We start from the raw sequence: 21634 nt of genomic DNA, 5'->3' as shown, positions 1-21634 counted from the left end.
GGCATGTGGGATCTTCCCGGACCGGGGCACGAACCCGTGTCCCCTGCATCGGCAGGCGGACTCTCAACCACTGTGCCACCAGGGAAGCCCTATACAAGGGGTTTTGACAAATGCATTAATGTCATGTATCCGCCATTGCAGTATCACACAGGATGGTTTCACTGCCCTAAAAATCTCCTGTGCTCCATCTATTCCTCCATCCCTCTCGCCCCCTAGAGCCCTGGCACCCACTGACTGATCTTGTACTGCCTCTGTAGTCTCGCCTTTTCCAGGATGTCATATAGTTGGAATTATATAGCAAGTAGCCTTTTTAGATCGGCTTCTTTCCCTTAGTAATATGCATTTAAGTCTCCTCCATGTCTTTTCATGGCATGATAGCCCTTTTTTATTTTTTATTAGTGAAGAATATTCCATTGTCTGCATGTACCAAAGTTTGTCTATTCACCAAGTGACGGACACTTTGGTTGCTTCCAACTTTTGGCAATTATGAATAAAACTTCTGCCAACATTCCTGTGCAGGTTCTTGTGTGGACATAAGTTTTTAACTCATTTCGATAAACACCAAGGAGCCCAGCTGCTGGGTCATATGGTAAGAGTATATTTAGATTTGTAAGAAACTGCTAAACTGCCTTCCAAAGTCACTGTAACTTTTTGCACCCTCACCAGCAATGAATGAGAGTTCCTGTTGCTCCACATCCTTGTCAGCGTTTCATGTTGTCAGTGCCCTCATGAATATCGAGGCTATTTCCTAGCAAGGTTTTATCTTGCAATGAACCCACCCTATGCCCTCATCTATTTTTTATTAAAAAAAAAGGATGATTGGTTTGAAGTCCCTAAATTTGTTATGCAGCATTAGGTAGTTGATATAAGAGCCACATGTCAGCCCTAAGCCATCAGCCAGCACCAATGTGCCAGGCATGTGCGTCGTCCATGTTGGATCCTCCAGTCTTCAGATGGCTGCAGCTCTAGCTGACGTGTGACTGCAGTGGCATAAGAGGCCGCAAGTGTGTACTGCCCAGCCAAGACCTTCCTGAATTCCTGACCTACAAAAACTATTTATTTCCTGGACCTCATCATGACTACGCAATAGAAGTTCAGGATTCCTAGGTTCTTCTCATTTAATAGCATCGCAGAGAAAAAGGGAACAACCCTGTGTTCTATTCTTCACTTACATGTTTGTTGGCTACACATCAGTAGACAAGGCACATCACTTTTTGGAAACTCATTTTCCTGAGTTATGAAACAAAACACCACCACCAACTCTGCTCACCTGTCAGAGTTGATGTGAGAATAAACGTGGCCATGTTTTGTAAAGTGTCACTTACTGAACAAAATTTCAAGTATCATATTAATGGAGGGGACCAGTAGTGAAAATTTCAAAGTGATGTCTATCTGACTTTGGATCTTTATATAAGATTTCCTCTCCATCCAAATTGCACATAGGCTTTCCTTAAGCTGAGACTGTGTCCTCTGGGCACATTTCTAATGGCCTAATGGGAGAGGTCCCCCCAAAATTTAACATTTGCAACATAAACACAATGTGCATAATCTATTTGAGTATACTGCCCTAGACAAAACAAAATGTCTATATAATTCCTAACCATCCAGACTGGGTCTACCTTAGACAAGTAAAAACTAAAATGATAACCACAGTGATTACAATTTACTGGGCACTTATTATTTGCTGAGCACTATGTTAGGTACTTTATATACAGTATCTCAATGAATCCTTTCCCAACCCCATGGGTAAATATTATTACCCTCTTTAACTGATTAAAAAAAAAGAAAAGATTTTGACTTCCAGGTGAAAATGAAGGATTGAATACACGTAAATGTGTTTGTTCCCATCTAAAACTACATTAAAAGAGTTAACTGATTTTTAAAAAATAAATTTATTTATTTTTTTTTTGTTTTTGTCTGTGTTGGGTCTTTGTTGCTGCCTGTGGGCTTTTCTCTAGTTGCAGCGAGCAGGGGCTACTCTTCATTGCAGTGCGCAGGCTTCTCATTAGGTGGCTTCTTTTGTTGCAGAGCACGGGCTCTAGGTGCATGGGCTTCAGTAGTTGTGGCACTCAGGCTCAGTAGCTGTGCCTCGCAGGTTCTAGAGCACAGGCTCAGTAGTCGTGTCACATGGGCTTAGCTGCTCCGCGGCATGTGGGATCTTCCCAGACCAGGGCTCGAACCCGAGTCCCATGCATTGGCAGGCGGATTCTTAACCACTGCGCCACCAGGGAAGCCCGATTTTTTTTAAAGTCAACCAATGTCTGGCACATAGTACAGGCTCATAAGTATTTGTTGAATAAATGAATAAAGTAATAAATGAAAACAATTAATAATCCTACAAGGTAAATAAAACAGACACTGAGCTCACACCAAAAAAATTTTGGAAGCTGAAATGAATATGAATGGACTTTGCAGACCTGAGAAATTTGAATCCTAAGTCAGCCGTGTGGAAAGCCGAGGAACAGTCAGATTACAGCTCAGACTTCCCCCAAGGGGTCAGAATAGGGAGCACTAGTTATCTCCTAAAGTAGGGGTGGGGTGGAGCTAAAATCAGGGGACTGGTTGGTTTAAAAGTTAGTTTAAGAAGCTGGTGGGGGCTTCCCTGGTGGCGCAGTGGTTAAGAATCTGCCTGCCAGTGCAGGAGACATGGGTTTGAGCCCTAGACTGGGAAGATCCCACATGCTGCAGAGCAACTAAGCCCGTGCACCACAACTACTGAGCCTGCATGCTAGAGCCTGCGAGCCACAACTACTGAGCCCACATGCCACAACTACTGAAGCCCATACGCCTAGAGCCCGTGCTCCACTACAAAGAGAAGCCACCACTCCACAATGAAAAGTAGCCCCTGCTCGCTGCAACTAGAGAAAGCCCATGCATGGCAACAGACCCAATGCAGCCAAAAATAAATAAATTAAAAAAAAAAAAGGATGAAGCTGGTGGATCCCAGATCCCATCACCCACTCTAGTCAGCCGTGTGACTCCCTCTTTCCCACCTGGACAAAAGGCTAAGCTTTTTTCTCAGGAGAGGGTAGAATGGGAGGGGTCTGAATTAGAGAACACCCTACAACTGAGGGTAAAGGTACCATGGGAAAACAGAGGGATCTGGTGACACTGACACATTGAATGCTGAGCCCCCAGCCCTCCTTTCTACCTTGGCTCCCAGAAAGCTGGCAGTCAGTCTTGTACTCTCCTAACAGAAGAGAAACCCCTTCTCTGGGGAATTTGACTAGCCCAAGAGGGAAGATACAAAATACTAAAACCAGGAGTTTCCCAATGAGGGGCCAGCTAGATCAGCATACAGCAAAGATCACAGTCATGCAGAGCTTCCAAAAAAATACCTCATTCTTAAATATGAACAAACAAGGGTCCCTATACATTTGAGGAAAGCCAAATGAAAGGTAGAGACCAAAGCAAACATAAAAAAAGCATTTTGGAGGAAGCAGAAAAAGTACATGAAGAGGAAATCTCTTTTAAAAACTATCATTACTATTTCCAGGGTGTTAAGAGAATTTTTACATTCATGAAAAAGGAACAGTATGCTACAAAAAAAGGAATACCAAGAGAATAGAAAAGAACTCCTGGAAATTACAAATACATAGCATAAATTGAAAACTCAGTAGAATTGGTGGAGGATAAAACTGAAGAACTCTCCTGGAATGAAGAATAAAAACCAGAGAGGTGGAAAGTAAGAGAGAAAGGGAAAGAAAAGCAGAGGACCTACCTAGGAGGTCATTCTTCAGTTAACAGGCTTTCTAGAATGAAAGAATAGAAAAACTGAAGGAGAGTCAATCATTAAGGAAATGAGTCAGTCAGTCAGGGTTTGAACAGAGAAACAGAACCACCACAAGTGATACAGGATAAGGGATTTGTTACAGGAGTTAGGCCCTCCACCGTTGTGGAGTTGGTGGAGCAGTCTATGCAAACTGCTGCCTTTGAAAACTAGTGTTGAGCCTAAAGTCTCTACAGACTGGCAGTTGGGAAGGAAAACTGGGTGTGGAAAGAGCAAAGACAAGGTGGAACCCAAGAGGGCAAACTGGAACCCATGTCTGTCTCTCACTCCTTCCAACCTGAATGCCATGGGTGACCTACAGGAGAATCTGGCACCCTTTCACCACCACAGAGCTACACACACACCATCCAGAAAAGTTGGAGAGGCTGTAGGAACAGATATGGTGGGGGTTAATGAAGCTGTGAGTCCAGGTGTTGTCCCAAACCAGCCAGGTGAGCTAGGAGATGCCTCAGTGCCTGACACCGGACGCCAACATTCAGAGCATACAAATATGGCTGCTGCTTTATTTTCACCCTCCAGATTTGGTACAAAATGTCCTTTGTGGCCAACACTAGCTTGACACCAGATAGAGAATGGGGTTCTGGGAGACGTGGTTCCAGCTTAGCTAAGATGACACAGCACAAAGCAACCCTTTATCAGAATGGACATTTCTAATTAAAAGAGTCCACAGAGTGCCCTGAATATGAAAACAGACTCACATCAAGTCACACCGCTGTGAAATTTCTAAAAACTGGGGACAAAGAGAAAGCAAGATTCCAGAGAGAAAAAACAAGTTTCAGACAAAGAATCATAATGATATCAGGTCACTCAACAGCAACTCAGAAAGTTAGAAAAACACAAAGCCATGTCTTCAAAATTCTGCAGAGAAATGATTTCCAAGCTAGAATTCTTCAGCCAAGATATCACTTAAAGGTAAGTGTAGAATAAGGCAATTTCAGACATGTGCAGTCTAAGGAAGCTGCTGAATGATGTGATCTACCAGGAGACAGGAGATTCTGGCAAAAGTGGATCCAGCAGCGGAGGAAAGTGACAGGAGCCCTGGATGACAGTGTAGGGGGCCCTCAAGACCATAGCTGTACCTGAGGCCCAGAGAAAACCAGGCCAGGCCCAATGGTCAGAGGAGCTGTGGGGATTTCACTGAGGCGAAGTCGACAGAATGTCTCACGTATTTTAATGTATTGACAGGAGACTCACAATTAGGGATTCCTTGGGTTGAATTTATGAGAATTGTATCAAATACTTAGCAAACAAACAAACAAAATTAGGGTAAGTATGACCTCCAGGGGAAACAACAACAATTACAGAGGAAAGGAAAAATATTCCTAGAATACTGCATGGCTCAGCTGTGAATAGCATTCCACAGTCATAATAGTATAAATGCTGAATACTGATCTAATAAATATTAGATGTAACTATATTGGGAGATGGGGGGCAGGGCGGGGAGTGTGTACATGGTGGGAGCGGATGAAGATGGGATGAAGGAGCAATCCTCATGGCCCAATCTAGAATTCTCAGATAACTATTTGATCTGATTTTATTCCACGTGGAAGTATTGCCAAATAGAAAAATACAGTTTATATTATGATACATATGGTCCTGTTTCACAGTGGTAAAGTCAAAGATAATGCCTAAAACTGAAAAATCAAGAAGCATCAATCTAAGTACATTATTTAGCTATGCAGAGGTAATTACCAAAAGAAATAGCTAAAGGACTTCAAAGTAGTCACCTCTTGGGAGGAGAAAATGGGGTTAGGGGAGACCAGCCATTTAAAAATAAGTTTTGTAGGGAATTCCCCAGTGGTGCAGTGGTTAGGACTCCATGCTTTCACTGCCAAGGGCCTGGGTTCAATCCCTGGTAGGGAAACTGAGATCCACAAGCTGCATGGCCTGGCCAAAAATAAAATAAAATAAGCTTTGTAGAAGTACTCGTACTTCTTTTTTTTTTTTTATTGCGGTATGCGGGCCTCTCACTGTTGTGGCCTCTCCCGTTGCAGAGCACAGGCTCCGGACACACAGGCTCAGCAGCCATGGCTCACGGGCCTAGCTGCTCCGCGGCATGTGGGATCTTCCCGGACCGGGGCACGAACCCGTGTCCCCTGCATCGGCAGGCGGACTCTCAACCACTGCGCCACCAGGGAAGGCCAAGTACTTGTACTTCTACTTCTGTACTTCGCTACTTGTACTACATAAACTATGTACAGGTGGTACTTTGACTTAAGAAAAAACCTAAAACATAAAAGTGTGGCTACTGCTATGGTCTGAAGGTTTGTGTCCCCCTAAATTCATATGTTGAAATCCTAATGCCCAATGTGATGATATTAGGAGGTGGGGCTTTGGGGAGGTGATTGGGTCATGAGGGTGGAGCCCTCATGAATGGGATTAGTGCCCTAATAAGAGATCCCAGAGAGTTCTCTAGTCCCTTTTGCAGTGTGAGGACACAGTGAGAGGACACAGAGTGAAGAGGGTCTTCACCAGAACCCGATCTCAGACTTCCAGCCTCCAGAACCGTGAGAAATAAATTTCTATTGTTTATAAGCCCCCCAGTCTGTGGGATTTTGTTACAGCAACCTGAACAGACTAAGATAGCCATCAACTCTTAAGGAATGAAAGAGGGAAAGGGAAGGATGTAGGGGGAGGGAGGAAAGGAAAGAAGAAAGGAAGGGAGAAAGAAAACGAAGCTTTAAATAGTTAACTCGCCTAGCCCAAGTTCACAGCGCTGGTAAATGACAGAGCTGAGTTTTGATCCCAGGTTCATCTGACTCCACACGACTTTCTATAAACCACTACATGACAAGATATCAACCCTTCAAGGTCTTCATTTGGTCTGGAGTGGACCCAAATGTCTGGTGGGTGACACTGCACTCTGGGCAGAGAGAGAGGAGCCGAGGGCACAGTTAGTGAGAGGTGGAGACAGAGGGAGAGGAGGTTGGGTAAACAAATAGTTAATCAGAAAAATGTGAGGGTGTCCCCTGAACAGAGCTGGACACTGGGGGAGTTGGGAGGGACAGCTCAAGTGCATGAGAGGATTTGAAGCACAGGCAGAGAGGAGTCATGGGAGACAGCAATTCAGGCTCCTGGTGGAGATACTGGTGGGAGGAGAGGAAGGAAGGGAGGCTGAGGAGGGAAAAGGATGCTCCCTGGACAGGAACGGGAGCACAGCCCAGGACGAAGCCCGTTCAGTAGGGCAGCTGCAGGTTTACATTCTCGAATAAAAACTCTTTCCAGATAGAGCAAATAGCAGGAACCCAGGGATATCTGCGGAATACATGAATGCAAGAGCAAAAGGCAGGGCTTCTTCAGCGGTTCAGATTTGCCTTCCTGAACCCTAAGTGGTTGGAAAGTGTATGCCTTTGAAGCTCTCATTAGACAAAGAATGCTTGAATCTCGGATTTCTCACCAAGACTTAGGTGGGGTGGTATGCTGCACCCCCTCAAGACCAGGTCTCAAGAGAAGAATGTTATATTTTTAAGAAATCTGTAAGCCAATTGTTTTTTGTTTTTTAAAGAATAAGATTTAATTAATTAATTAATTTATTTTTATTGGTCATGCCATGCGGCCTGTGGGATCCCATTTCCCCGACCAGGGATTGAACCCATGCCCTTGGCAGTGAAAGCGTGGAGTCCTAACCACTGGACTGCCAGGGAAGTCCCAGCCAATTGTTATTTTGTTGGTAGCTTAAAATTGGCCACGGTGGGAGTCTTAACACCCCGGAAATCAGTGCAAGCTACGAATTAGGGCTTTGTTTTAATTTCAGACAGCTGGCTGTTGAACATTTACCAGCACACCACTGCATACATGTGTTAAAAGAGGAGAGGGCTTGCCAGGTGACACAGTGGTTGAGAGTCCGCCTGCCGATGCAGGGGACACGGGTTCGTGCCCCGGTCCGGGAAGATCCCACATGCCGCAGAGCGGCTGGGCCCGTGAGCCATGGCCGCTGAGCCTGCGCGTCTGGAGCCTGTGCTCCGCAATGGGAGAGGCCACAACAGTGAGAGGACCGCGTACCACAAAAAAAAAAAAAAAAAAAAAAAAGAGGAGAAACTAGACACCCACTGAGTGAATAGGGAAGGCATAGTGATGACATTAATTGCAAGAGCTAACATTTACAGAGTAAGTACTATATGCCCTACGCTGTATTAGATGAGATGCGTTCATATATTGTCTCACATAATCTTGTAAAAGCCCCATGACGTAGATATTTTTACCCCTTTTTACACATACTGCGGTTGAGGTCCAAAGAGATTAGTTAGTTTTGCTCAAAGATACAAGCCAGTAAGTAGGAATCAAGCCTCCCGTCTTAGATTTAAAGCCCACACTCTCAGCACCACCGTGGGGGAGGAATATTGCAAAGTGGGTAAGTGTGAGGATGCTGGAGCCAAGGTGCCTGGATTCAAACACTGCTTCTGACACTTACTAACTGTGTGAGCTGGAGTGGGATATTGAATCACTCTTTGCCTTGGTTTCTTCATCTGTAAAATAGGGTGAACAATCAAATCTTCCACACAAAGTAGCATTTCACACAGAACCTGGTACTAACAACAAAGTTAGTTATTATTACCTTAATTATTAACAAAGTTTGATGGTTTCTATCTTATTCCACATTTGATGAAACTATTTGACTTAAAAAATGCATTTGATCTCTGGAGGATACACAAGAATCTAGTTTGTTGGTAGCCTCCAGGGAGAAGCGGGGACAGATGTGGGAAGGAAGCTAAATCAGCCAACATCTACCCAGGAAACAGAAACCACACAAGTTATTTGATCCGAGAAAATTTAATATAAAGAATCGTTAATACAATGTAAAATTGTTAACCAGGTAACTGCAATGTAAACACTCGGAGGTTTCATAGCAGTAATGACCGCAGGAAGCTGTCACCACCCCTTGGCGTGGGTATGGGGGGGACCAAGGGAAGAGTTGGAATTCAGTGAATGATTCAAGCTTAGAAGTTGGGGAGGGGACCGCCCATCCTGTGCCAGGATACCTCTGAGGTGGGGGGCACCTATGGCTGGTGCTGCGTCTGCGAGGGCAGTACCAGGAGGCTGGTATTAGAAAAACTACACAATTGCGTTCAGCTGCGTCAGGAAGGCAGGATGAAGAAGCGATAGTGAGGGCTGTTCACAGTGCGGGAAGCAGACAGGAAGCCCACAGAAGGAGCAAGTTTCTTCTGCCTCCTCTGACCTTACAATTTCCCGGACACCGTTCTTGGGAGAATCTCCCATGAGGCGGCTGACAAAGCAGAAACGCTCTGTGCAGAGCCCCAGCTGCAGCATCCAAAAGCTGAGTATAAAAGGATGGGTTTGGAGCTGAGAGACAATGTCGTAGCCACTGGTGCAGAGGCTTTAACTGAATAGCTGGGTGACCTCTGGAATTTCAGTCCATCGAAAGTATTACCTAATTTTAAAAATACACAAAATGTAAATTTGAAAGAAAACCTGACATTTGTCACTGAGCGAGGTTGTGATATATGCTTGGCACAAAATAAGTGCTTAATACACATTTATTGAGTGAATGGGTGAACGGGAAAAAGCAATTCATGCTAGCGTGTGTCTATAATCATTTGTCAAAAGCTACTCTGTAAATTGTCCTGGAGGTCCAGCAGGCAGAGGGAAACAAAATGAGCACTGGCCCTACTTCCATGGTGAGGGCAGGAAGAAGATTTAACAAGCAGACAAGTGAGTTAATTACAGACAGTGACAGAGGGTATGAAGGCAACAAACATGGTGAGAGTATGGTTAGTGCAAGGGTGTGGATGGAGAGCATTTTAAATCTATCTATCTATTTATTTATTTTTGGCTGCGTTGGGTCTTCGTTGCTGTGAGCAGGCTTTCTCTAGTTGCTGCAAGTGGGGGCTACTCTTCGTTGTGGTGCGCGTGCTTTTCCTTGCGGTGGCTTCTGTTGTGGAGCACCGGCTGTAGAGCGCAGGCTCAGTAGTTGTGGCGCACGGGCTTAGTTGCCCCACGGCATGTGGGATCTTCCCGGACCAGGGCTCGAACCCGTGTCCCCTGCATTGGCAGGTGGATTCTTAACCACTCCACCACTAGGGAAGTCCCTGGAGAGCATTTTAGATTGGACACGGAGGTCCTCTCTGTGGTCATGACATTTAAACTGAGACCTGAAAGGTGGCAAAGGACCAGCCCCACAAAATCTGGGGGAAGAGCGCCATAGGCAGAGGGAAGGGCGGTTGCAAAGACCCTGAGGCAGGAGAGAGCTTGGTGCGCTTCAGACAGTGACTGATGGTCTGGTGACAGGAGTGTGCTGAGGCGGGGGGAGGGTGGTGCGAGACCCTTCAGAGATGACAGATGCTGGGGGATGGATCTAGCTGGGCTTTGGAGGAAAGTGAGGTGTATTTTATTCTAAATGTAGTTTTAAAAAAACACATTGTAGTATTTTAAATAGAAATTATCATTGGATTTGTATTTCTCAAAGATCACTGTGGCTGCTGGTGGTGAAGGATCACAGTGGATCAAGGCTGGAAGGAGGGGACTGTATTTGTTTCTTTAGGTGGCCACAACAAATCACCCCAAACCTGGCGGCTTCAAACATCAGAAATGTATTCTCACAGTTCGGGGGGGCAGAAGTCCAAAATTAAGGCATCAACAGGGCCGTACTCCCTCTGAGGCTCCAGGACAGAGTCTTGTCTCTTTCAGCTTCTGGGACCCCAGGTGCTCCTTGGCTGTGACAGCAGAACACCAATCTCTGCTTCTGCTTCACATGGTCTCCTCTCTGTGTCTTCTGCCCAGTGTGTCTGCATTTCTCCTTTTCTTATAAGGGCCCTTGTTGGATTTAGGGCCCATCCTGTTAATCCAGGATGATCTCATCTTGAGATCCTTAACTTCATTACATCTACAATGACCTGTTTTTCAAATTAGTGGACAATCACAGGTTCCAGGGTTTAGGGTTTGTTCGTATTTTGGGGGGCCACCATTCAACCCACTACGGAGATCCGTGACGAGATTCAGTGGTTATGCAGGGGAGAGACGATGGCGAATTAGAGGAGGGAGGTGACTACAGCCATGGGTTTGATAGGGGCTGTATTAGTCAGGGTTCTCCAGAGAAACAGAACCAAAAGGATACACAGCAAGATTTATTATAAGGAATTAGCTCACATGATTCTGGAGACTGGGAAATCCCCAGATCTGCTATCACCATGCTGGAAGAACCAGGAGAGCCAAGGTGTAGTTCAAGTCTGAATCTGAAGGCCTGAGAACCAGGAGAACTGATGACGTAAATTCCAGTTCCAAAGCGGGCAGGCTGGAGACCCAGGAAGAGCCAACTTCCAGCCTTTTGTCTGAAGGCTGGAAATGAGCGGTGTCCCAGCTCCTGCGGACTGGTAGGGGGAGTTCCTTCCTACCCAGCTTTTTCTGTTCTATTCACGTCCTCAATTGATTGGGTGAGGCTCACCCACATTAGGGAAGGCAATCTGCTTTCCTCAGTCCATTGATACAAATATTAATCTCATCCAGAAACACCCTCACAGACACTCTGGATAATGACTGGCCAGTATCCGGGCATACTGTGACCCAGTCAAGTGGACACATAAAACTGACCAGCACAGACGGAGAGTAAGGGAGGGAGGAAGGGAATGGGGGGTCTCATGTTCCAGGAAGAGATATACACTGAGTAGCCTAACTCAGGACCAAATGGCAGAGGTGAAGAGGGGAGACCATGGAGAAGCCAATGGCTGGTGGACGCTGCCCTATTGGAGAGGAAAGCTGAGTCACTGCCTCAGCACTGAGACTCTCTTACAGCTTCCGTCTTCCCCCATCTCTAGAAAAGCATTTCCCTGCCAGCTACTGAGGCAAACAGCTCCCATCATGAACTGGTCCTTTGGCGGTGAAGGCATCATCACCAAGCAAGTGGATCAATGAAAAGCTGAATTACACTGGGTACCATCTTCAGACATGGAAACTGAATCTTTGAAAACCTTCCCTCTGCATCTCCTGCACATGCAGGACTGCTCAGGTTTATACAATTAATACCAAGCTATCATGCTGCACCACTTCTGTAGTGTTCTGATTTCAGTCTGAGTGGGTGATTTCCACACCAGTGAAATAAGACCTATGGCTACACTCAAGATCTTCCAGCTTCCCTTACCTTATTGTCTTCTCCATTTATTAAGATAGAAATCCACTGAGATTTTGAGATGTTTTAAGACAGAATCCACTAGAAGCAGGTGCTCAATAAATATTTAGGATATAAATAACCCTACAGACTTCTACCTTGATATTAAGAAAGAATATTCCTACAAGGTCTGTTCTAAGTAAAGGCATTGTATTAGTTATCCCCTGCTGCATAACAAATTACCTCAAAACACAGTGGTTTAAACAACAAACATTGATTCGTTTGCAGTTTCTGTGGGTCAAGAATCCAGAAGCAGCTGAAACTGTGTGGCTCTGACTCAGGGTCTTTCATGAGGTTGCAGTCAAGATGCTGGCTAGGGCTGCGACAGTCATCCGACAGCTGGATGGGGATGGGGATGGAGGCTGTTCTTCCAAGATTGCTCCCTCACATGGCTGTTTTTAGGAGACCCCAGTTCCTTGCTGTTAGAAGGAGACCTAAGTTTCTCACCATGTGAGCCTCTCCCTAGGGCTGCTTGAATGTCCTCACAACATGGCAGCTGTCTTCCCCCAGAACAAATAATTTCAGAGAGAGCAAGGAGGAAGCTGCAGTGCCTTTTATGATCTGCCCTTAGATGTCACACACCCCATTATTTCGGCCACATTCTATTGGTTAGAAGTGAATTGCTAAGTACAACCTCCACTCAAAGGGTGGGGAATTCAGCTCTACTTCTTGACGGGAAGAACATCAAATAACTTGTGGGCATATTTTAAATGTCCAGATACTCTGGGAGCCTGTCTCTGACACCGAGTAGGCTCTGAGAAATGGTTATTGTACAGTAAAGGAGAGATCTTTCCTCACTTACTCTAGAAAACTAATGAGCCACAGATTGGGATAATATCTCTCTCCTTCCCTGTGAGTTGGGTGGCAAGAACATCAATAAAACATCAACAATAATAATGGCACCTAATATTTGCTGAGTATGCGTGAGAATGATAGCATCTCAAGAGCAGGAGCATTGCCTGCCTAGTTCTCTACTGTATTTCCAGCTCCCAGAACCAGGTGCTCAATAAATATTCAGAATTGAATGAATGCAATTCTCATTTCAATGTCAGAAGAACCTTATGAGGTAGACAATGTTATTGCTCCCATTCTACAGATGGGAAAATAGAGGCATAGGGAAATTAAGTAATTTGTCAAAGTGACATGACTAATAATGGTAGAGTTAGGATTAGAACACAGACAATCTGACTCCAAACACCACCACCACCACCACCACCATGGTCCATAGAGACATCGAATGACAACTTGTGATGACTGAACCAGTACTGGTAACAATGGCTTGGTTACACTAATGGAAGGAAGATGAGGCCTGAATTAAAACAAAACACTGAATAATCCAAAAACCATTTTCATTTGGCCCAGGAATATAGCCAGAGACATACTCTCAGAGGAGCAGCTACATTCAAACCATATGGACTTGGCCCTGATCTGTATCCCGGGCGGACACTCTCTTGAAGGGATCCTCAAAGGATCCAGCTCTTGCCCTCCAAGCTGCCCTGAGCTAGGGCATCCCTAAGATTCTCCAGAAAAACAGTGTCCACCCACACCTCTGGAAGATATGTCCCTATTTTTAAGTCTCTTCTTCCTGAAGTCTCATGTATAATGCTTGTTTTGCAAACAGCATATTTCTCCCTGTTGTGCCCTTAGGATGAAAACATATTCCTTAATTTGAAAAAGTCACCTATGAAAAGGTCCATTTCCCAGCACAGGCTTGAAGGGCAAGCTGAGACTGTTCATGTTGCAGGATGAGATCCTGCTACATATTCTGACTTATTAACTGTATCCAACTCTTCTAGTTTCTCAGAGCCCCTCCTGCCAACTACAGCAAACACAGGCGGATACCACTGTGCACACAGCCCACCTGTGGAAGCATGAACAAGCACAGAGAAATGCTTGTAAGGCTGGCTTCAGTTTGAGGCAGAGGGCAGGTTTCATGTGGAAACCTGGAGCCTATATGGTTTCAGCTCAGCTCTGGTCCTGACTCAGTAAACCATAAGCAAGCTACCCACTCTTTCTGGATTCAGTTTCCTTCTCAAGAGCTCAGAGATACATGCAGGGCTTTCCTTTTCCAAGGGGTGGGGTGAATATGCCAAAGGGATCTCAGTCCAATGTGGGTTCAGGTGAAAGGGCAAACTGGCCCTGAGAATCCCATGGGTTGAGTACGATTTGAAGATATTCTTTTAAAAGAACCATTGTTTCCTTAAATTTAAATTAGTTGCTAATGGTTAAAAAAAAAGAGAGAGAGAGAGAGAGAGAAAGAAAGAAAAAGAAAAAAAAGAGGAGGTTTTATATTTTTAAAAATTCAGAGATCCAGGAATTGGAAACTCTAACAACATCAGATGGATTGCATTCCCAAAGGGAACAGAGCTGAGTACTGGCTCTCACTGATTTCAGACCAGGCGGTAACTCTTTCGACCAGTTTACCCCAGTCTCCACCACTCCCTATTGCTTAACCCTGTTCCATGTTAATCATTATGAAAATGTAATTTAAGTATTGTATTTGTTTTCTTAGTAAATTACAAGCCTCATAATAGGTCAGAATGGCAAAATTTCCTTTGCGTAAAATTTGGTATAGTTCATAAAAGCCGAGTTTAGCGAGTGCCCTTGCTTTGCAGGTACGTTGTGCATATGCTTGGTTTGCCAACTGGGTAATCCTGACTTCTGTAAACTTTGGGGTCTGGGGCTCCTACCATGACTCAGGGAGTAGCTGACCAGAGTGGCAGAGCACTGTGAGAAAAGAGGGTACAGAGGAAATGTGGGGCTCATTTTCCACCCACCCTTAATCTACAGTCAAATGAGACCTGGCCTCAAGGGGATGGGGAGGGGGTTGGGTAGGAGTCTTCAGTCTTCCTAAGACTGGAAGAATTTGATCCTTGCACCCCAGTTCTGTGCAACACTAAAGTTTTCACCTGGTGCAGACAAAGTTCAGCCAGCAAGCTGGTCACCTGTTTGAAAATAAAGTTTTATTGGAAGCCAGCTATGCCCATTTATTTACAGGTTACCTGTGGCTGCTTTCACCGTACGAAGGCAGCATTGAGTGGTTTCCACAGAGACCATGTGGCAAGCCTGAAATATCTGCTATCAGCCCTTTATAGAAAAAGTTACCAATCCCTGTTCTAGCAACTCAGGTTAGCTCAAGCAAAGGATGTTTGTGGTCAAGACATAACAGGGAATGTGCTAGATGCCAGGGATAGAAGCCACAGAGAAATCAGGCCTCGGGGGAACTAAAATTGTAACTGCAGCTCTTTCTCGTGGAATTACTGATTCTCTGTTTCTTCCCTGGTCTCCTTCCACTGCTGCCTTCCCCAGCTTCCCTTGCCTTCCCTCAGCTTGCACATGGCTCCTCAGGGCTACCGACACCCCTTCCATATCGTGCAAACCCTAACAGCTTTTCAGCTTAGATCTCCATTGCGAATGGCCACAGCCTCTGAGTTTCCAATTCTGAACTCCCAGGGGAGGAATGTGATTGGCCCAGATCATCCTTTCAAGTCTGTGATTCTTGGCGATTCCTGGCCAGCCTGTGACTGTCCTCTCCCCTCAGTCAGGAGCCCACCCTGGATCCACATCAGTGACCAGGGGGCTTTGCCACATGAAGCAGAAAGTGTTATCCCCTCAGCAGTGGCGGTAGGCACAGAGCCCTCCTTTAGAAGAGAATGCCAGAGGGCAGAAGCCAAAACTTAGCGAACTCAACTTGTGAGGGACCTGGGCTTTTCTTCAAGCCAAAGAACTCTCTTATTCACAGCATTGACCGAAAAGCCAACATCTGAACAATCAACATGCCCCCTCGGAGAAGGGGAATGGATCCCCCTTGGAGTTTGCAGCTGGCTCTTTTGTGAGCAGAGGACCAAGCCCAACTGAAGGAGAGATGAGCAGATCAAGTGTGGCAACTGGTGGAATTTCAGAAATCACTGTCTTGTCCTAACTGGACCAGCAGAGAAGAAGCAGAAAGATATCTAGCCTGGACTCTACTGGTGGTCCGGTGGCTAAGACTTTGAGCTCCCAGTGCAGAGGGCCCAGGTTTGATCCCTGGTCAGGGAGTTAGATCCCACATGCTACAACTAAGAGTTCGCATGCCACAACTGAAGATCCCACATGCTGCAACAAAGACCCAGCACAGCTAAATAAATAAATATTTTTTAAAAAAAAAGAAAGAAAAAAAGAAATCTAGCCTGGCAGACCTTCTCCTGGTTTTGCCACAAACAAACTGAGTGCAGACGCATGTGGTACTTCCTCCTGATTCCAGACCAGGCCTGTTTCCCACTGATCAAACGATGGGGCTGAATCAGACCAGCGGTTCTCAAACTGCCCCCAGCCTAGCCAAGATCAGGCCGTGCCCCTGGCCACCATCACAAGACTGTTCTACAAGAGAGTCCTGGGCTCCAGAAACACCCAGCTGCTTCCCAGCCTGCTGGAAAATGTTGACTTTCTATTTCTCCCTTGGCCAAATTCTGCGGGTAGCGTGGCTCCCCGACACGTAGGCCACACAATCAGCTCTCACAACCCACTTCCTCAAGGTGATCCCATGTCGTTCTACTGTCCATGATAAACAGCTCCAGACTGGGCAGCCCAGACCCAGGGGAAGCCAGCCTGCTGTGGATCTGGAAAGTTCCCCAGAGGCAGATAGATGGCAGCTGCTTCTCTGGCCCAGGCTGAAGCCAAGCCACAAGCTGGGAGGACAACTCAAGCCCAGGCCTCCGACCACTGATGCAAATTGGCCCCGTAGAGCCTGGCCAGGTCAGAGGGGGCCCAAGGAGCTGGAACTCCGAGGGACAGCTGAGTGGGGAGACAGCCTTCATCATCCTACTAAGTCACTAAGAGGTTTCTGAAACAGGTGGCTCGAATTTCCTTGGAAACCCAGAATAATCCCCCATTCGAAGTGTTCGCGAATCTTGTTGTCACCACCTAGTATTAATGGGCAGGCGCCGCAGAAGGAAACAGAGTTTTCAGCTGCATTTTTGTACTCTGACTTGCCTGACAAGCTCAATAAAAGCTTAAACAAATATTAAAAAACACACAGAAAGTCAGGCTGGTTTAAATTAACTTCCCAAGCACTTCACCTACTGTAGGAAGAAATTATAATAAAATGTCAGAGCAAAAATAAACCGCGCGTGGAAATAAAAATAAAACATAAAATGCCCTCTTACAACCCACTGCTCAGTACGATTTAGTTCCTAACAACATATCATTGTACATGAAATTTTCACAGTCCTAAAGCGTATTTGGGCATTAGGAATGTTGACTCTGAAAAATCCATCTTTTACACATTGGGAAATCATCCCTTTCCCTGAAGTCTTACGGATATAAACCATTAAAAAAAAAAAAAAAAAAAAAAAGGTCTCTGTTAACTCTGAAATCATAATTCTCCCAAAAAGAATATGTTGCTGGACAACATGACCCCCAATTCCATTTCTCTTAGGCTTCCGCATCCTCAGTCTGCAGCTGGGGCTCCACAAACACTCTTTGCGTCAGTGCTCTAGAAGGAAGGAGTTGGAGGTGGAGATATGACAGGTTCAAGTCCGGCCATCCCGCAGGCTCACCCAGCGTGGAGTTTCAAATGGGAGAGATACTTTGTAATCCTTGGGTGCCCACGCTATGGCCTGTCACATCCTCCAACCTCAGTGCTTACAGTGAGCCGGATATACTAAGAGATTAAAGAGCAGGGGTGTTTGGTGCTCTGTTTGCAGGGTGAAATAAAAAGAAAGAAAGAAGGCGGGAGAAGGAGAGAGGAAGGAAAGAGGAAAGGGAGGAGGGAGAGAGCCAGGGGAGGAAAGTGGGGGGAGGGGAGGGGGCAGGGAGGAAAGAAGAAAGGCAGGCAAGTGAGCATCTCCTGCTCAGTTAGTTCGTCTTGAAAAAATTCTCTCTCGAGCTGGTTACTCCCTCTCGGTTTGCTCAGCCAAGCTGATAGACCCTCACTTTCCAACCAGAGAGAGTGCGGGTGCTGAGAATGACCTTGTGGGCCTGCATACCCCTCCTTCCCCCGCCAGGTTCCTGTCACACCGCGAAGGTGATTTTCTGGGAAAGGGTTCTCCTGGCATGGCCTGGGTGGAGCAGCCTGGTACAGCCCTCGTTATCTGGCTCCCAGCAAGACTTTCCAGGGGGACCCATGCACGCCTCCCCTTCCTCCAGGGTCTGCGGAGAACTCCCACGGAGCTCTCCTCCATCAGGGAGCGGAGCCAGAGAAAAAGCCCTGGACGGCAATGGAGGGGAAGCAGGCAGCCATGGGACACACTTAAGTATATACACGTGTACGCCCATAAGTGGCATCTCCATATGTGGACAACCGTACAGAGGCACGTATAGCTTTCCTGGTGAGTCAGTCATGACCTTCCCAAGAGACTGGGAGTTGACCCACCAGCTGGCAGGGTGTGGACAGCCGTGCTAGGGATGGCAGGCCTGGCTGTCCCTCCAAGAGTGGACTGGTGGCAGTGGAGGGACACACAGAGACAGAGACACACACACACACACACACACACACACACACACACAGAGCGTGATCAGGTCCTGTCCAGAGGGCGAACACAGACTAAAAAATGCAACTATTCCTCTAATCTGCTTGCGCTGAGCGTGCCAGAAGCAAATACCAGCGGGCCTGGAAAACATGTTTCTGTTCCTTTGCTCGGCTCGGAGCCATCCGCCCTAACGTGGAAGGAAAAAGAAGAGGAACAGATTCCGGGGCTGTTTTGTCTGGCTCGCTGGACCCTCTGCCCCCTTCACCTCTGGGAGGGAAGGACAGGGGACTATTTGGAGCCCCCCATACGGAGAACCTCAAACGGCCCCTTCAGTTTCCCACAAACAAGCTTCAGAAGCGGAAACTGGCCCTGGCTCCCTAGGGCAGAAACTGAGAGCTCAACTCTGAAACACTTCCTTTGCTTGGTAACAATGCACGGAGGAATTTCCACAAATCCCCTTAGCTGTCATGACTTCCGCTCCTCAACTTGGGAAAAGACAGCCTGGGACATTCCAGCCCCCACCCCTACCCTGGTTGATCTGTTTGGCTCCTAGATGGGCCTTGGAGAACGACATACATTCCCCTTCCCTATTTTCCCTCCTGGAGACAAGAAACATCCAAGTCTGACCAGGCTGTGCAAAGAGGCCTGGCCAGGCCAGCGGCATCACCAAGAGGCTGTTCTCTGGCTTTGGAGAAAGTGGGAGTTTAAAGGGAGGGATTGGGAGGACCCAGGCCGTAGAGCCAACCAGCCTGTGTCTGTTTGGGCTCCACCACTTCCTAGCTGTGTCACGCTGGGGGATTACTCGAGCTCCTGTCTCACTAGGTGGTCATGGGGGGTGCCCCGTGATGCGGCTTTATAAAGCATTCAGCACAGCTGGCACACGGCAGGAATTTGATAAATGTGATCTGCAGCAGCCAACCCAAAGGTCTGCTACCTTGAGACTCCCCTGCCTCACAATGGCAGAAAATCTGTGCCCCCCAGTCCCTGTGAGTGTCCCTCAATCCCATGTGCACAGACTGCAGTCACCACGTGGGGTCCACTCAGCTCTTCTGCTCCAGCTCACAAAACCCACTGGGACTCAGCTCGGAGCTCTGTGGTGACCTAGGTGGGTGAGATGGGGAGGTGGGGTGGGAGGGAGATGCAAGAAAGGGGGGATATATGTATACATATAGCTGATTCACATCGTTGTATAGCAGAAACTAACACAACATTGTAAAGCAACTATGCCCCAATTAAAAAAAAAAAAAAAAAAACACTTGGGAAAAATGCCCCAAATCCATGTGGATATCCGTGTCTGCAGTGCTTCCCACAGGTGCTCCTGGAGCTTGCCACCCGTCTGAGGGCCCAGGTGGAGTGCTGAGTTCTGCGCAGAGGCCAGGAGATCCCTGCCAAGCTCTGGACCTCACTCGACCACCAGGTCACCAGAGCAGCTGTGCTCATGTCCAGAACTGCACAGAGTCTCTGGTCTAACCGCAGCTCCTAGTTTCCAAAATATGCTGGGAGGAATCATCTACCTTAGAGGAGCCTCAGTTTCTTCATCTGGAAAATAGGAGGGGGATATGGACTCAATTGTGTTCCCCCCAAATTCATATATCAAAGTCCTAAACCCCCAAGATATTTGACTATAGGACCTATAAGGAGGTAATAAAGGTTAAATGAGTAGGGTGGGGCCCTACTCCAGTAGCATTAGTGTCCTTCTAAGAAGAAGAAACATCAGAGCTTGCTCTCTCTCTCTGTGTACAGAGAAGAGACCATGTGAGGACATAGCAAGAAGGCAGCTGTCTGCAAGCCAGAAAAACAGGTCTCACCAGAAAACAACCCTGGTGATACCTCGATCTTGGACTTCCAGCCTCCAGAAGTGGGAGAAAATAAAGTTCTGTTGTTTAAGCTACCCAGCCTGTGGTATTTGTTTATGGCAGCCTGAGCAGACTGATACAAAAGTGGTGAATAGAATCAGTGCTCTGTGGACTAAGGGGTACATTGGAGGTGCCACAGAGGCTGGGAACCATGGGAGGCAGGGCAGAGGGAGGCTGGGGAGATGGGCCTCCAGATCCTTCATACCTCACTCCATCGGAAACAGCACCTATTTTAGTTGGTTTTTTTGTTCAGGTTTAAGCGCCTTTTTTTTTTTTTAAAAAAAAAAAAAAAAAAAAGAACGTTTCCTTGATGAACAGGTTTTTGAAACCCCAGGATGGAAGGATTTCTGAAAGCCCATGTCTGCAATCCTAATAGTATCTATTACCTGCACTGAAGCATTATGAAGTCTCAGGACTCAAGGACCTGACCAGCTTGAAGGGTCCATGGCTTGGGAGCCATTTTGGTTGCCAACACTGACGATGCCTTTACCATGTATCCCAGCTGCCTTCCACGGTTTACATTTATTAACCCATTCAATCCTCCCCAACACCCTATGAGGAATGCTTATCAGCACCATTTTACAAATGAGGAAACTATGGTTCAGATAGGTTAAGCCACTTGCTCAGGGCCACACAAAGTGATCTGTTTGATTCCAAAGCCCATGACTACCCTCACTATCTTAGAAGAAAGGAGAAGTCACAGGGCAGTCACTTGGTCAGCAGGTATCACCCCAATCTCACTGCAGCTGAGACCTGCCATACAGAGTGAGGAATCTGCCCCTAAAATCTCAGGACCTGAGTCAATGGGCTGTTTCCTAATTCTCCTCAGAATCCTATGTACCTCACGAACCAGCGTTCAGCTGTGCTGCTCCAACTAATTTTTGCATTTGCTGCTACATATTTGGATTTGGGCCTCTGAAACACTGAGGTGAATTTATGTAAAATGGGCAAATGATCATTTTGAATTTTGTAAATGTTACTTAATGTTTTCTTACTGGACCTGCAGAACTAACAATGTCTCATTAAAGATTCCAGACATTCAAGAAAGGATGAGTAGTGCTCGCTTCGGCAGCACATATACTAAAATTGGAACGATGCAGAGAAGATTAGCATGGCCCCTGCGCAAGGATGACACGCAAATTCGTGAAGCGTTCCATAATTTTTAAATTATTGAATGTGGAAGAGAAAATCAAGCTTAGTAGTTGAAAATTATTTTCAGAGCTTTAGATGGCCATCATGCAGCAAATGTCAGTCATTTTTATTGTTTATACATGCCTTCAACATTTTATTTACAACTTCCTTAATTATCTTTATGCCCATTATTTGATTCTTTTTTTTTTTTTTTTGTGGTACGCGGGCCTCTCACTGTTGTGGCCTCTCCTGTTGCGGAGCACAGGCTCCGGACGCGCAGGCTCAGCAG

At 46.3% G+C, this 21634-nt stretch overlaps 1 non-coding gene across 1 annotated transcript; it reads left to right on the top strand.

Annotated features, from left to right (window-relative positions):
- The first annotated feature begins 21270 nt into the window (after nucleotides 1-21270).
- Nucleotides 21271-21377, top strand: LOC115844255 (U6 spliceosomal RNA). The gene has a single exon (XR_004036046.1). It is a non-coding gene; the product is annotated as a U6 spliceosomal RNA (small nuclear RNA).
- Nucleotides 21378-21634: the final 257 nt, after the last annotated feature.

Source organism: Globicephala melas, chromosome 3 (assembly GCF_963455315.2).
Source record: "Globicephala melas chromosome 3, mGloMel1.2, whole genome shotgun sequence".
Classification (NCBI taxonomy): Eukaryota; Metazoa; Chordata; class Mammalia; order Artiodactyla; family Delphinidae; genus Globicephala; species Globicephala melas.
The sequence above is the reverse complement of the archived record's forward strand: the minus strand, read 5'-3'. Positions and strand labels throughout refer to the sequence as shown.